Source organism: Eulemur rufifrons, chromosome 2, assembly GCF_041146395.1.
Source record: "Eulemur rufifrons isolate Redbay chromosome 2, OSU_ERuf_1, whole genome shotgun sequence".
NCBI classification, from domain to species: Eukaryota; Metazoa; Chordata; class Mammalia; order Primates; family Lemuridae; genus Eulemur; species Eulemur rufifrons.
Window position 1 is genome coordinate 123,879,183 of NC_090984.1, and position 14,764 is coordinate 123,893,946.

Below are 14,764 nucleotides of genomic sequence, written 5' to 3' on the forward strand. Positions count from 1 at the left end.
AAACTGCCACTTCAGAAAGCCCAAGCTAATTTATAATACACTTCTGTCAACACTTTTGATGGCCAGTTTTTCTATACCCCCTTCTAACATGCTGCTCTGCCAAACTTTTGCAAAGAAGTCTATGTTCTCTTTTTTCTAACGCAACTCATTATAACATGAGTATAATGATAAAGATATGTCCTCAGCTAGAGGGTCAGTAGTTGAAGTTTCCACTGGGTCATGGAGAAGTGGTGATGGTGTTGGGAGGATTGTGTTGTAGGATCAAGTGTGCCCTCTGGATTTCCTGATGGTGATACCATCAGTCAGACTTTGGCTTCGGGGTGTTTTCTCCTGGATGACTTGGTGGTGAAAATCAGTATGATCTTATCCGTTCTGATTAGTACGCCACATTTCTGACAGGGCAGGGAAATAAGAGGAGCCTGAGCCTAAAACGTTTCACTGTAACATTAATTGGTCTCTGAAGTGTTTTGTCCCCCTTTGTTTTGGTTTTAGGATTATATGTGGTGACATTACATTGGTGTTAAATGACCTTGCTATATTGATAACATGAAAGAAAAAGTGTTTCTGGTTTCTGTAGAGAAAATTGATTTTGAGACGAAGACAGGCCTGGGTCCAAGGGAATGAGAGAAGATAAGATGTTTTTAGTTAGAAAGAAACAGTATACAAGTTTCTAGTGTAGACAGTTTACTTCAGTGTTAGAATCTTACTTCTTTCTTGGGGAATCAAGAAAGGAACATAGATCAGGCATTGGCTAGACTTGGATTACTGGATAGTGTTGATGCCAGTTCTGAGGGAAATTATTTGTCCAGTTTTGTCAACTTGGAATATTGTGAATCATATCATTTTTTTTTAAAAAACAGCTTATCCTTGAGAATAGAGTTTATGCCCTTAGAGGGTAGAGTTCTATTATGAAGAGAGGTACGAGAGGGTGAGGGGGGCCTGTGTTCTTGAGGTCGTAGCCACACGAGTTGCTGCCCAATCTACTTGGTTCTCAGACTTGTCAGTATGGACTGCTGTGGTGAAGGAAAGGGAATAGAACCACGCACTCCCTTTCTAAAACTTTTCATTAATTGGCTACCTAACCTGTTATTTTATACATATTAACTTATTCAACATTTGTGAAGCACCTATAATGTGCCAGACACCGAAGATACCGAGATCTCAAAAACCTCAGTCTAACAGGGGAGACAGAAAACAGTAGTTGCTATTACCTGCTAAGTCTTAGTAAGCACAGAGGGTCCCTGACTTAATGGTCCAATGTACAATTTTTTGACTTCATGATGGTGCAAAAGCTATTAATATATGCATACAATAGAAACTATATATTGAATTTTGAAATTTGATCTTTTCCTGGGCTAGCCGTATGTGGTATGGATGCTCTTACAGGAGATATTCAGCACCAGATCATAAATTGGGCTTTGTGGTAGATGATTTTGCCAAACTATAGGCGAATGTGAGTGTTCTGAGCGCATTTAAAGTAGGCTAGACTAAGCTATGATCTTCAGTAGATTAAGTGCATAGATGTATTTTAAACTTACAATATTTTCAATTTGCAGTGGGTTTATTGGGGTTAACCCCATTGTAAATTGAGGAGCACCTGTATGTACCAAGTAACTTAATATGTACCCTTTATGGCCAGGCACAGTGCCTCTTGCCTGTAATCCTAGTACTTTGGGAGGCCAAGGCATGAGGATTGCTTGAGGCCAGGAGTTTGAGACCAGCCCAAGCAATAGAGAGACCCTGTTGTCTACAAAAAATTAAAAAAAATTAATCTGGTGTGGTGGCACGTGCCTATAGTCCCAGCTACTCAGGAGGCTGAGGCAGGAGGATCACTTAGCCCAGGAGTTGGAGGTTGCTGTGAGCTCTGATGAATGGTGCCCCTGCACTCTAGCCCAGTCAACAGAGGGAGACCCTTTCTCCAAAGAGGGAAAAAAAAAAAAAGTACCCATTCGATTCCTCATTGAAATCTGGGCAAGGTAGGCATTTATCCTCTCCATTTTTAAATAAGGTTTATAGAAGCTAAGTAGCTTGTTCTTCATCACTCAGTAACAAAGTGTCTAAAATGCGATTCAGACTCAACATGAGATTTAGTCTCAGGTATGAGCTCAGATCCTGACTAGTGTGAAGATCTAGTACAGGTCACTTAAGAACTTTTTCAAATGTAAACTAAAGCAGTTTTATCTCTTAAGGCTGTTTTGTGTATTGTGTGACACAGATGTGTGAAGTACTTTAGCCTAGTTACTGGCACATAGTAATAATTATATTAGATCTTACTGACTCCAAAGTCATTAATATTAATTACTAATAATTGAGTCTTATTTACAGAGCCATTGTTCTTTCACAACAGTGTACGTCTTTGCAAAGCATTAATGACAAGAGTCCAAAGCTATGACAGATATGTCCCCAGTGTTTCAGGGGTATTGTGAAGGAGCGGACTGCTGACCTGGACTAGGAGAGTGAGAGCAGGCTTTCCAGAGACGGTGGTTTGAGCTATCTAGAAGCATTATTAGGAGTTAGCTGGTGGGAAGAGATAGGGAGGGACACTGCAGAGAGAAGCATGTGGCCAGAGGAACCGTAATGGAACTTTCCATGAGTGTGGGACATGAGGTTAGGATGGGCAGGCCAGGTTGTGGAATGTCTTGGTGCCATGAATTTTATCCTAAAGACAGTGGGGAAGCAATAGAAGGATTTTTTATGTTAGAATAATTTTAGATTTACAGAAAAGTTGCAGTGATAGTAATGAAAAGTTTCCATATACTGCACACCCAATTTCCCCTATTTATTTTTAAATTTTTTTTAGAGGTGGAGTCTTGCTCTGTTGTCCAGGCTGGGGTGCAGTGGGGTGATCATAGCTCACTGCAGCCTCGAATTCTTTGGCCCAAGTGATCCTCCTGCCTCAGCCTCCCAACTAGTTGGGGCCACAGGCATGCCCCACAGCTCTTGACTTAGTTTCCTCTATTATTAACATGTTACATTAGTATGGTACATTTGTTCAAATTAATGATTGATTCATTATTATTACCTGAAGTCCATAATTCATATTTTCTTAGTTTTTACCCAATGTCCCTTTTCTGTTCCAGAATCCCATCTTAGATACCACATTACATTTAGTTGCCATGTCTCCTTAGGGTTCCTCTTGGCTGTGACAGTGTCAATGGAAAAGCCAAACTCTGTAAAATAATTTAAAGAGGTTTATTCTGATCCAGATTTGAGGACCATGGCCCGGAGCCACGCCCAAGAAGCCTTGAGCAAGTGGACTTGCTGTGGTTGGGTTACAGTTTGGTTTTATACATTTTAGGGAGACAGGGGTTACAGGTCAAGTCATAAATCAATACTGGAAGGTATACGATTGGTTTGGAACATCTCAAAGACAAGGGCTTACAGATTATAGGTGGGTTTAAAGACTCTTTGACTTGTAACTGGTTAAAGAAATGAAGCTTTGTCTAAAGGCTTGGAATGTTCTAAGATAAGGACATCTGCTAATCAGAGACAAGCCACTGGCCATGTGTTTGCTGTGTAATTGAGGACCTGCGTGTTTGCCTTGCCTAGCCTTAGGCCTGTCTATGAGTTATTGCACAAAGGACATCTACAAGAAGGGAGGGAGGCATGGTGGGGCATGTCTGACCTCCCTTCTCATGGCCAAGAACTCAGTTTTAGAGCATTCCCTTGGCCAAGAAAGGGTCCATTCAGTCGGAGGGGGGGGGGTGGAGGGCGGGGTTTGGTCTTAAGATTTTATTTTAGTTCACAACAGTTTCTCAAGACTTTCCTTGTTGTGATGGCATTGCAGTTTTGAGGAGTACCGGTCAGAAGTTTTGTGAGATGTTTCTCAATTGGGATTTCTCTGATATTTTTCTCATGAGTTTGGGGGGAGGAAGAAACCACAGAGGTAAACTGCTATTCTCATCACATTCAAGGGTACATGCCATCGACATGGCTTATCGCTGTTGATGCTGACCCTCATCACCTGGCTGGCTGAGTGTTTGTCAGTTTGTCACAAGTCCACTGTGAAGTTACTCCTCCATCCCTTCCCTGTCCCTTTCCATACCGTCCTTTTTTTTTTTTTTTTTTTTTTTTGAGACAGAGTCTCACTCTGTTGCCCTGGCTAGAGTGAGTGCCGTGGCGTCAGCCTAGCTCACAGCAACCTCAAACTCCTGGGCTTAAGCGATCCTACTGCCTCAGCCTCCCGAGTAGCTGGGACTACAGGCATGTGCCACCATGCCCGGCTAATTTTTTCTATATATATTTTTAGTTGTCCATATAATTTCTTTCTATTTTTTTTAGTAGAGACGGGGTCTCGCTCTTGCTCAGGCTGGTCTCGAACTCCTGACCTCCAGCGATCCACCCGTCTCGGCCTCCCAGAGTGCTAGGATTACAGGCGTGAGCCACTGCGCCCGGCCCATACCGTCCTTTTTTGAATGAAGTCACTATGCACAACCCACAGTTACAGGGAGTTGGGAAGTGATTTGACCAGCACTGTGATTCAGAAAGATTGCTCTGGCCAGAGAGGAGAGACTGAATTTGGGGATAGGGCTGTGTGTTGGGTCTCAGTTAACCTGGAGCCCACAAGACAAGGTGAAAACTAATAAAGGTCTAAACTTAAGTCAGTGGCAGTAGGAAAGGAGAGGGAGTGATGGATTTCACGAAAGTTTAGGCTAAATAATTGATGAGGCTCAATGAATATACCCTGCAGGGTATGTGCGTGCAGGGCACATGAGATGAGGGAGGAGGGGAATCCAAGGTGACTTGCAGGCTTCTAGCTGGAGGTTGATGATTGTATAAGTGGTAGTGTCAGTTTTTGAGATAAACAAGAAGAAACAGCATGTTTGGTGGTTGGTGGTGGTAAGGGTGCATGAAAGGAAGATTAATTTCAGGGTGGTAAGAATGCACAAGAGGGAGATAAGTTCAGTTTTATTTATTTTTTATTTGTATAAATTTAAGGGATTACAAGTACAGTTTTGTTGCATGAATATGTTGAGTAATGAAGTCTGGGCTTTCAGTGGAACCATCATCTGAATGATGTACATTGTGTCCATTAAGTAATTTCGCATCTTTCACCCACCTCCCACCCTCCTGAGTTTCCAGTGCCTATTTATTTTTCCACACTTTCTGCCTGTGAAGTTCAGTTTTAACCATGTTGTTGTGTTGGAGATGCTTTTTGAGTGGTTCTTGGCTTATCTGGATATTTTGCTCTGCAGCTATAAATTTGGAAGTCATTAGTCTAAGAAGTGCGGCATGAGAAATTCCAACTGTAGATATTTTGGTATAGAAAGAGTAAATACCAGATGAAAAAGAGGAATCCAAGTAACACTGATGTTAAAGGAAGTGGTAGAAGAAAAATGAGGAAAGGTCAACTTATGTTCAAATCTGTTATCATTGATTAGTCATGTGGCCTCTTGATTCCTCTGTATCACATTCTTTATTCTGCTCACCCAGAGGTGTAAAACTATACCAAAGGACCAAACACCATACTTGTCTAGGGCGTTTCTTCCAAGAATAGAATTGTTCTGGTTATACTAATCGGAATAAATATATTTATACATATATTTGAGATGGAGTCTTGCTCTGTCAGCTGGGGTACAGTACCATGGTGTCAGCCTAGCTCACAGCAACCTCAAACTCCTGGGCTCAAGCAATCTTCCTGCCTCAGCCTCCTGAGTAGCTGGGACTACAGGCACATGCCACCACACCCAGCTAATTTTTCTATTTTTAGTAGAGATGGGGTCTTTTTTTTTTTTTTGCGGCCGCCCCCAGGACCCAAGCCGTCCGGTCTCCCGGGCAGCGTGTCCCGCAGGGCGAGATGGGGTCTTGTTCTTGCTGGTCTCCAACTCCTGACCTCAAGCAATCCTCCCGTCTTGGCCTTCTAGAGTGCTAGGGTTACAAGCGTGAGCCACAGTACCTGGCCCAGAATAAATCTTGCTAAAATTAAGAATCAAGATTGCTGGGCCGAGCGCGGTGGCTCACGCCTGTAATCCTAGCACTCCGGGAGGCCGAGGTGGGTGGATCGTTTGAGCTCAGGAATTCGAGACCAGCCTGAGCAAGAGCGAGACCCCGTCTCTACTAAAAATTGAAAGAAATTATCTGGACAACTAAAAATATACATAGAAAAAATTAGCCAGGCATGGTGGCGCATGCCTGTAGTCCCAGCTACTCGGGAGGCTGAGACAGGAGGATCGCTTGAGGCCAGGAGTTTGAGGTTGCTGTGAGCTAGGCTGACGCCACGGCACTCACTCTAGCTCGGGCAACAGAGTGAGACTGTGTCTCAAAAAAAAAAAAAAAAAAAAAAAAAAAAAAAAAGACTGCTGAAGACCTATGGAAAGTTTTTTTTTTTGTTGTTGTTTGTTTATTTGGTTTTTGAGACAAAGTCTCTCTTTGTTGCCAGAGCTAGAGTGCCGTGGCATCAGCCTAGCTCACAGCAACCTCAAACTCCTGGCCTCAAGCGATCCTCCTGTCTCAGCCTCCCGAGTAGCTGGGACTACAGGCATGCGCCACCATGCCTGGCTAATTTTTTCTATGTGTATTTTTAGTTGTCCAGATAATTTCTTTCAATTTTTAGTAGAGACGGGGTCTCGCTCTTGCTCAGGCTGGTCTCGAATTCCTGAGCTCAAACGATCCACCCACCTCGGCCTCCCGGAGTGCTAGGATTACAGGCGTGAGCCACCGCTCCCAGAAAGTTATTGACCCAACACTACTTCATGCCAAGTATTATGCTAAGCAGTGGCAGTACGAAAATGACAAAGGAGTTCTTTGTTACCAAGGAATTCACAATATAGTTGGGTATTTACTGGGCAATACAAAGTAAGCAGTGATAATTGGTTGTATGTATGTTAATTGTGGTGTGTTATAATAGTTGATAATTTCTAACTGCTGAAATCCATTATATTTTTCCTCCCTTCTCTTGCTGTCTAGCTTTGTTTTTGCCTTCCTTTCTGTTACTCACAGTTCCTCTCCTAGTTTTTTTGGGGGGGAAGAGGGGCATGCTTCTTGTTAACCATATGCAATGCAAGTTAAAAAATATTTTAAAGTGCTTTTGTTCCTTACAAGCAAGTGGATAGGGCATTTATTATATCATGGGGGAAAAAGTCTTAGAACAAAAATCCTAACCTGTATAGCTCTCAAAATCTTAGTCAAAATCATTAATCATTGAGGGGGAAAAATGTTTTCCAGCTGATTTAGGAAAACTTATATGAGATTTGAATTTTTAAGGACTTTATAACTTCTGTTTATTGCAGATTTTAATCCCAGAGAGCTGGTGATTGAACTTTTAGCATTTACAAAGGAAGAGATTTCAAGTGAGAGAGCCAGACAGGAGGTATATACTTTGTAGGAAGATACAAGTATTTAAATATCAAAGTTGCTTCTAGCTTCCTTATTTTATGTCAGAGGAACTGTTGCCAGTTGAGAATTCTTAAGTCATTTAACTTAAGTGCTAAAATACTTAATGGATGATATTATGAGGAGGAAAAATGTTCTTCACATTTGACCTGCCCTTATGCTTATGGTAATTTCTCGTATTTCTGGATAGTGGTTAACACCAGCTCCGGAATCTACTGCTTAGGATTGCCTGACGCTCAGCTCTACTGTCATGGGTGTGGTCATGGGCAAGTTACTTTTTCTCTCCATGCTTTAATTTTCTCATCTATAAAATAGGAATAGTGATCATGTCTACCTCTTAGAGTTGTTATGAACATGAAAATGAACTAATGAATGTCAAAGCACAGAATTCCTAGTACACGGTAAGCATAAAAGTTATAACAGTAGTAATGATATTTACTCTTGGCATTACATTGGTTTACATCTTTCAGAATGCCCAACATTAGAAGCCAAAACTTTGGAGTCACAAAATGGTTTTTTTTGGTCCCCAACATAAAGAAACACTAAGTTAAATTTATAGATTTTTGGCTTCTCAGGATATAGTGAAAATATGGGTGGCCACTTGGTATACTTAGGAATAAGAATTTACCTGTTTTTTAAGCTTTATTCCTTTATTAGTTTTTTGATGCCTACTAAGGAGTAATCTGTCCTCCTGTATATTTGGAATTCCATGTGGTCTTTTTATGCAAGTATTAGATTGTGACAGTGACGGCCATAAGTTCACTAACTTTTAGAGCAAACAAAACAGCCATCCTATTTATAAGAGGTAATGTAAAGTTAACATGATTGGATACTGTGAAGATACAGTGATATTAATGTGGATATTAGGACCCTTTAGTACTCCATATAGGCTTATAATTTTCCACTTCAGTTTTCTCATCAGGAGCAAGAAGGTACCATTTGATTTGTAGCCTATTATGCTATTACTATTTTCATACTTCTTCATTAAGCTTGTGGTAAAATGAAGACATTTCAAGAGGAATTAAGATAGTGGAAAATAAGACATGTTTGCTAAAACCTGTGATTGTGAACATGTCTCAGAATGATGAGATTATCTTACATGATTATTGATGTCAAGACAAGCAGATGTGGAAGGAATGCCAGACCATTTCAATTCTGTCTGATCTCTCTGTCCCTTCCTCTGTGTTCATCCATTGGGTCTTTGTCTTTCTTGTCTTCCCCTGTCTGTTCTGATTCAGGTCATTGAGGACATAGTGGACCCTTAATGGCAGAACAGTTCCTTCCCCTCCACTCCACAGACTTCAAACAAAGAGTGCTCTTTAGGGCCTGGTGGGGGAGTCCTAGGAGAGTAGGGGAACCTAAGCAGGGGGTTTGAGTGGCCTTGTTGTGGCTCAGGGTAACCTGTCTTTCCCTTCCAGTCAGTGCCATGTGGAGTCTTTTCCTTCTGCACAGTAACCCACGGACACCCCCAAGAGCATAGTACAGAGTGGTCTAATTTACCTTGCTCATAGAGCCACAGTGTGTCTTTGTGCAAATTATTTCACCGTTCTGTGCCTTTCTCTTTACATATAAGCTGGGGATGGCAGTACTTGTCCCAGTGTATGTGAAGATTGAATGAGTTAATGCACGTGAAGTGTTTGAGCAGCACCTGATGTTAGCAGTGGCTGCTGCTACTTCTGCTACAAAGGATAATGCATATGTAATCTCATATAAACAGACCTTTTGTCTCAGTGCTCAAATTTCGGCTTAATATTGTTTATAACTTTTCTTTTGGAGACAGAGTCTTGCTCTGTCACCCTGGTAGAGTACACTGGTATCATCATTGCTCACTGCAACCTCAAACTCCTGAGCTCAAGCGATCCTCCCGCCTCGGCCTCCTAGAGTGCTAGGATTACAGGTGTGAGCCACTGTGCCCGGCTCCTTCTTTTATTTATCCTTATTAAATTCTGTTGTAGATTCCAGCTTGGGCAACATAATGAGACCCTGTCTGTACAAAAAAATTAAAAAATTAGGTCGGTGTGGTGACTCATGCCTGTAGTGCCAGCTCCTCAGGTGGCCGAGGCAGGAGGATCACTTGAGCCCAGGAGTTGGAGGTTGCAGTGAGCTATGATTGCACCACTGTACTCTAGCCTAGGCAACAGAGCAAAGACCCTGTCTCAAAAGAAAAAAAAAAACCGATTCCGTATAGATCAGTCTATTTTATTGTTTTGTTTTGGTTTGGTTTTTTTTGAGGGACCTTCGGGGTTTGTTAATCCTCTCTATTTTTGGTTTCATTAGTTTCTGATTTTTATTGCCTGCCTTCTGCTTTCCTTGGTTTATTCTATTGCTCTTTCCAAGTTCTTAAGTTGGAAGCTTAGCAAACTAATTTTTAGGGTCTCTAATTTTATTATAAGCATTCAGAGCTATACTTTTTTTTTATAAACTACCCTTTCCATTGTTTCCCATAAGTTTATAGTCTCTTATTGTTCAATTTTAAGTAACTTCCATTTTTGTTAGGATTTCTTCATTGACTGATGATTACTTGAGTATTTTATCACTTCTGAACATATAAAGATTTTTGGTGTATGTTTTAATTGTTTTAGTTTCATTATAGTTAGAACATGTAATCTATATGCTATTCTCTAACATGTTTTAAGAGATGCTTTATGACCTTGTGTTAATACAAGATAGTTTTTTTAACTATCTTGTAAATTTTCTGGAATGTTTACATTGTAATTATTAGATGCAGCTTTCAAAGCATGTCCAATAAAAAAGCTTGTTTATTGTATTTAGATCTTCTGTATCTTTTAGTTTTTCTTTAGATGATCAACTGAGGTAGATGTATATGTATTTTTACATCATCTTTTATATTTTATTTTTTCATCTGTGTTGCATTGTGAATAATGTTTCATTTTTATACCTCCCCACCTGCATCTAATCTGCAGCTTAACTTATTCATTCATTTTGTTTGTTTGTTTGTTTGGATGATTATGTTTTTCTTTTTTAAAAAGTACTAGCTGGTTACTTTTTTAACCTTTTAACTTTTCTTTTAATTTTTGATGCTGTCTTGTTGCTTACTCATTTTTGTGATTTTATCATCTGTTTCTTTCAAGAAGTCATATGTATTTGTAATTCTTTATTTGTTAATTATAATCTATGAACTCCAATATCTGCAAACTCTCACTTATCATAGTTTAAGTATTTGTCATCTTTGAATGTGAGTTCACACTGGTTGATATTTTGGCAATCCTAGGGCCTAATCTTCCAGGAAAGTTACCTGTTTTTTCCTTCTTCTGCTAGGCCAAGGAGAGTAAAAAGAGGAGTCTTGGTTTATAGTTACAGGTTTAAAAGTTGGTTGTTTGTTGCCTGAGTGTTTTTAGGCACTGAGTCTCTGGTAATTTGCCTAACTATAATTATACCATAAAATTGTATGAGTAAGATCCAATTTACAGAAACCAGGTAAAGTGTGATTTTGCTTTCTTTATTTCCATTATAGTGGATGTTCCTCTCAGTTGTTTAATTCTGAAGGTACATTTAGTTTACTTTTTATAAGCTGTGCAAGGTCTCCTATTTTAGGAAAAGAACAATGTAAGTATAGATAAAAAGCATTATGAAATAGTTCTTCACAATTTTTAGTTGAGTTTCCATTTCTTATCCCCAATCCAGTGACCCTTTCCTAGGAATTATCATTGTTTAAATTTATAGTGTGATTTATCTTATCTATAGTTTGAAATTTTTTGCTTCTTAATCCATTTATTCATAAAAATTCATACACTAAAACAATGGAAGCAAATACCTTGTTTTTTATAATGGCTATATTAAGATATAATTCACAAAACATACAATTCACTATTTAAAATGTATAATTCAGTGGTTTTTCAGTATTTTCAGAGTTGTACAACCATCACCACAAATCAAATTTAAAACATTCTCATCGTCCCGTAAAGAAAATCCCATACCTATTAGCAGTGACTTCCCATTAACTCCACATACCCTGCAGTCTCTGGCAGCCATTAATCTACTTTCTACCCAGACATTTCATATGAAAGGAGTTACACAACATGTTTTGGGTTTTTTGTATGCGTTACTAGCTGCGTTTTGTATGCGTTACACTCACTTAACATAGTGTTTTCAAGTTTTATCCACAGTGAGCATGTATTAGTACTTCATTCCTTTTTATGGAAGGATAATATTTCAGCATATAGATAAATACTGCATTTTGTTTATTTAGTCATCAGTTGACGGGCAATTGGGTTGCTTCCACCTTTTGGTTATTATGAATAATGCTGCTATAAACATTTGTGTACAAGTTACTTTATGAACATGTTTTTATTTATCAGGGCTATATACCTAGGAGTAGAATTGTTGAGTTACATGGTTACTCTGTTTATCCTTTTGGGGAATTGTACCATTTTACATTCCCAGCATTCTATTATAGATAAATAATTCAATTAAAAGTAGTCGAAGGATCTGAATAGACATTTATTTTTCCAAGGAAAATATACACATGGACAGTAAACACATCCAATATGCTCAACATCATTATTCATCAGGGAAATGCAAATCAAAACCACAACGAGGGACTGCTTCACACCTGCTGGCTAGAATTAAAAAGTCAGTTAGGCATGGTGGTGTATGCTGTAGTCCCAGCTGCTGGGGAGGCTGAGGTGGGGGGATCACTTTAGGCCAGAAATTGGACACTACAGTATGCTATGATCGTGTCTGGAAATAACCACTATACTCCAGCCTGGGCAACACTGCAAAACCCCATCTCTTACCAAAAAAAAAAAGGATCAAATAATAACAAGTGTCAGTGAGAATGTAGAGAAATTGGAACCTTCATACACTGCTGGTGGGAAATGTAAATGTCATTGGCTACTCTGCTCCCAAACAATTGTCAAATAAAATACGGTGTTATGGATTGAAAAATAACTAATTCAGGGTTTCAGGACAGAACAGAAAATAACACTAGAAGAGTATTTTTCCTTAGTATGAGACAAGGTAATTTTAAATTTGAGCACAGACACTGTCTTAGGTAACATGAAGTCACACAGTGAAGGCTTGCTTTTTATTCGTTCGTTTGTGAGTGAGTGAGTGAGTGAATGAATGATAAGGTCTTGTTCTGTTGCCCAGGCTAGAGTGCTGTAGCATGTTGATAGCTTACTGCAACCTCCAACTCCTGGGCTCAAGTGGTCCTCCAGCCTTAGCCTCCTGAGTAACTAGGACTACAGGTATGCACTACCACGCCTGGCTTAATTTTTAAATTTTTTTTTTTTTTTTTTTAGAGATGGGATCTTGCTAGGTTGCCCAGGCTAATCTCAAACTCCTGGCCTCAAGCGATCCTCCTTCCTTGGCCTCCCAAAGTGCTAGGATTACAGGTGTCAGCCGTCATACCTGAGCTTGCTGAATCTTTTTAAAAAGTGTTTTGAAATTGTACAAACATAGAAATACACAAAATAGTACTTGTCTACTACCACCCAGATTTGCAAAGAGCAGTTACAGATATTACAAAGCAAGAGCTCCCTCTCTTATAATGTCTGTTAACCTGATTCTTTAATGTCTTTATCATGTGTATCTTATTCTTTCAATGTATGTACTCCCATAACTAACCAGTTTTGTACTTTCAGTATATGATATTATACATTTCCTTTAACTTTTTGTATTCAAAGTGGTTGATATCTTTAGATGTAATTGTTTTTCTGTATTTAATTCCTTTGAAATTGTTATATATGCCACGGTTTATCCAATCCCTGTTGATGGGCTATAAAGATTTTCCTGTATTGTGGTACTATAAACAATGCTATACTAAGTCTCCATATCTATCAGTCAGTGTTCTCCAGATAAACGACTAATAGGATATGTATGGGTGTGTGTCTTTGTGCACATCTCTAGAGATTTATTTTAAGGAATTGGTTTATGTGGTTGTGGGGGCCTGACGTATCTGAAATCTGTTGGGCAGGCCTGCATTGAGGAGTTGAGGCTTCAGTCTCAATTTCTTGTGGGAATTCTCAGTTTTTCTCTTTAAGGCCTTTCAGTGGATTGGATGAGGCCGACCCATGTTACAGAGGGTGATGTCCTGTCCTTAAAGCCAGCTGATTATGAATGTTAACCATATCTACCAGATACTTTCATGGCAATACTTAGTGTTTGATTAAATAACTGGGAACTATAGTCTAGCCAAGTTGACACATAAAACTTAGCAACACACTGTTAGCAACACACTGTTCTTCCATGTGTACCTCTTGAAGTCTCTAGGGCAGGGACTTGCAGACTTTTTAAAAATCTTCAGTGATGGTTTATACACACACTTAATGAAATATGCTAATATTTTCCAGTCTTATTCTTTTTTTTTTTTTTTTTTTTTTTTTGTTGTTGTTGAGACAGAGTCTCACTTTGTTGCCCAGGCTAGAGTGAGTGCCGTGGCGTCAGCTTAGCTCACAGCAACCTCAAACTCCTGGGCTTAAGCGATCCTACTGCCTCAGCCTCCCGAGTAGCTGGGACTACAGGCATGCGCCACTATGCCCGGCTAATTTTTTCTATATAGATTTTTAGGTGTCCATATAATGTCTTTCTATTTTTAGTAGAGACGGGGTCTCGCTCAGGCTGGTCTCGAACTCCTGACCTTGAGCAATCCACCCGCCTCGGCCTCCCAGAGTGCTAGGATTACAGGCGTGAGCCACCGCGCCCGGCCCCAGTCTTATTCTTTTCTTTTCTTTTCTTTTCTTTCTTTCTTTTTTTTTTTTTTTTTTTTTAGAAAAGCTGATGAGAGACCCAATGAGTTAATATCAATAGGTCTGAAAGCAATTTGAAAAACATTGGTGTTGCATATGTATCATGTCAACAAATGGAATTGCTGGGTTGGAGGATGTCTTTACTTCAGCCTTATCATAGGGTGCTAGATTTCTCCCTGAAGTAGTTGTACAACCACACATTCCCACCAGCAGTGTCAATGCCCTTTTTTTCTATCCCTTGATGGCAACTGTTAATTTCAGTTTCCTTATCATCTTTCTGATTACTCCAGATAGGTGTGGGCTTAATTTTTCAAATCTTTAACACTTGGTCATCAACTTTAAACAAAGAAAGCAGCCTCAGAGTTAGCACATTCAGCAGACATTAGCATCTACCCGGAAATTAATGACATTACTTTGTTTTCATTGTCTTTATATTTTTCAATTTTCATGCAGCTAAACTGACTAATTTTTGGTCTATATATTTGTGAGTGTTAAGACATGTATACAGTAGTCCACTCTTATCCACAGGGGATACATTGCAAGACCCCCAGTGGATGCTTCACACCACGGATAGTAACGAGTCCTATATGTACTATGATTTTTCCTATAGTACATACCTGTGATAAAATTTATATTATAAATTAGGCACAGTGAGAGATTAGCAACAACTAATAATAAAATAGAAAAATTACAACAGCATATGCACATCATTACTCTTGTTC

At 39.4% G+C, this 14,764-nt stretch overlaps 1 protein-coding gene across 2 annotated transcripts in view; it reads left to right on the top strand.

The window, feature by feature from the left end:
• Positions 1-14,764, top strand: part of RCOR1 (REST corepressor 1) — a 117,323-nt gene that overhangs the window by 58,207 nt on the left and 44,352 nt on the right. The gene's annotated exons all lie outside the window — the stretch shown is intronic.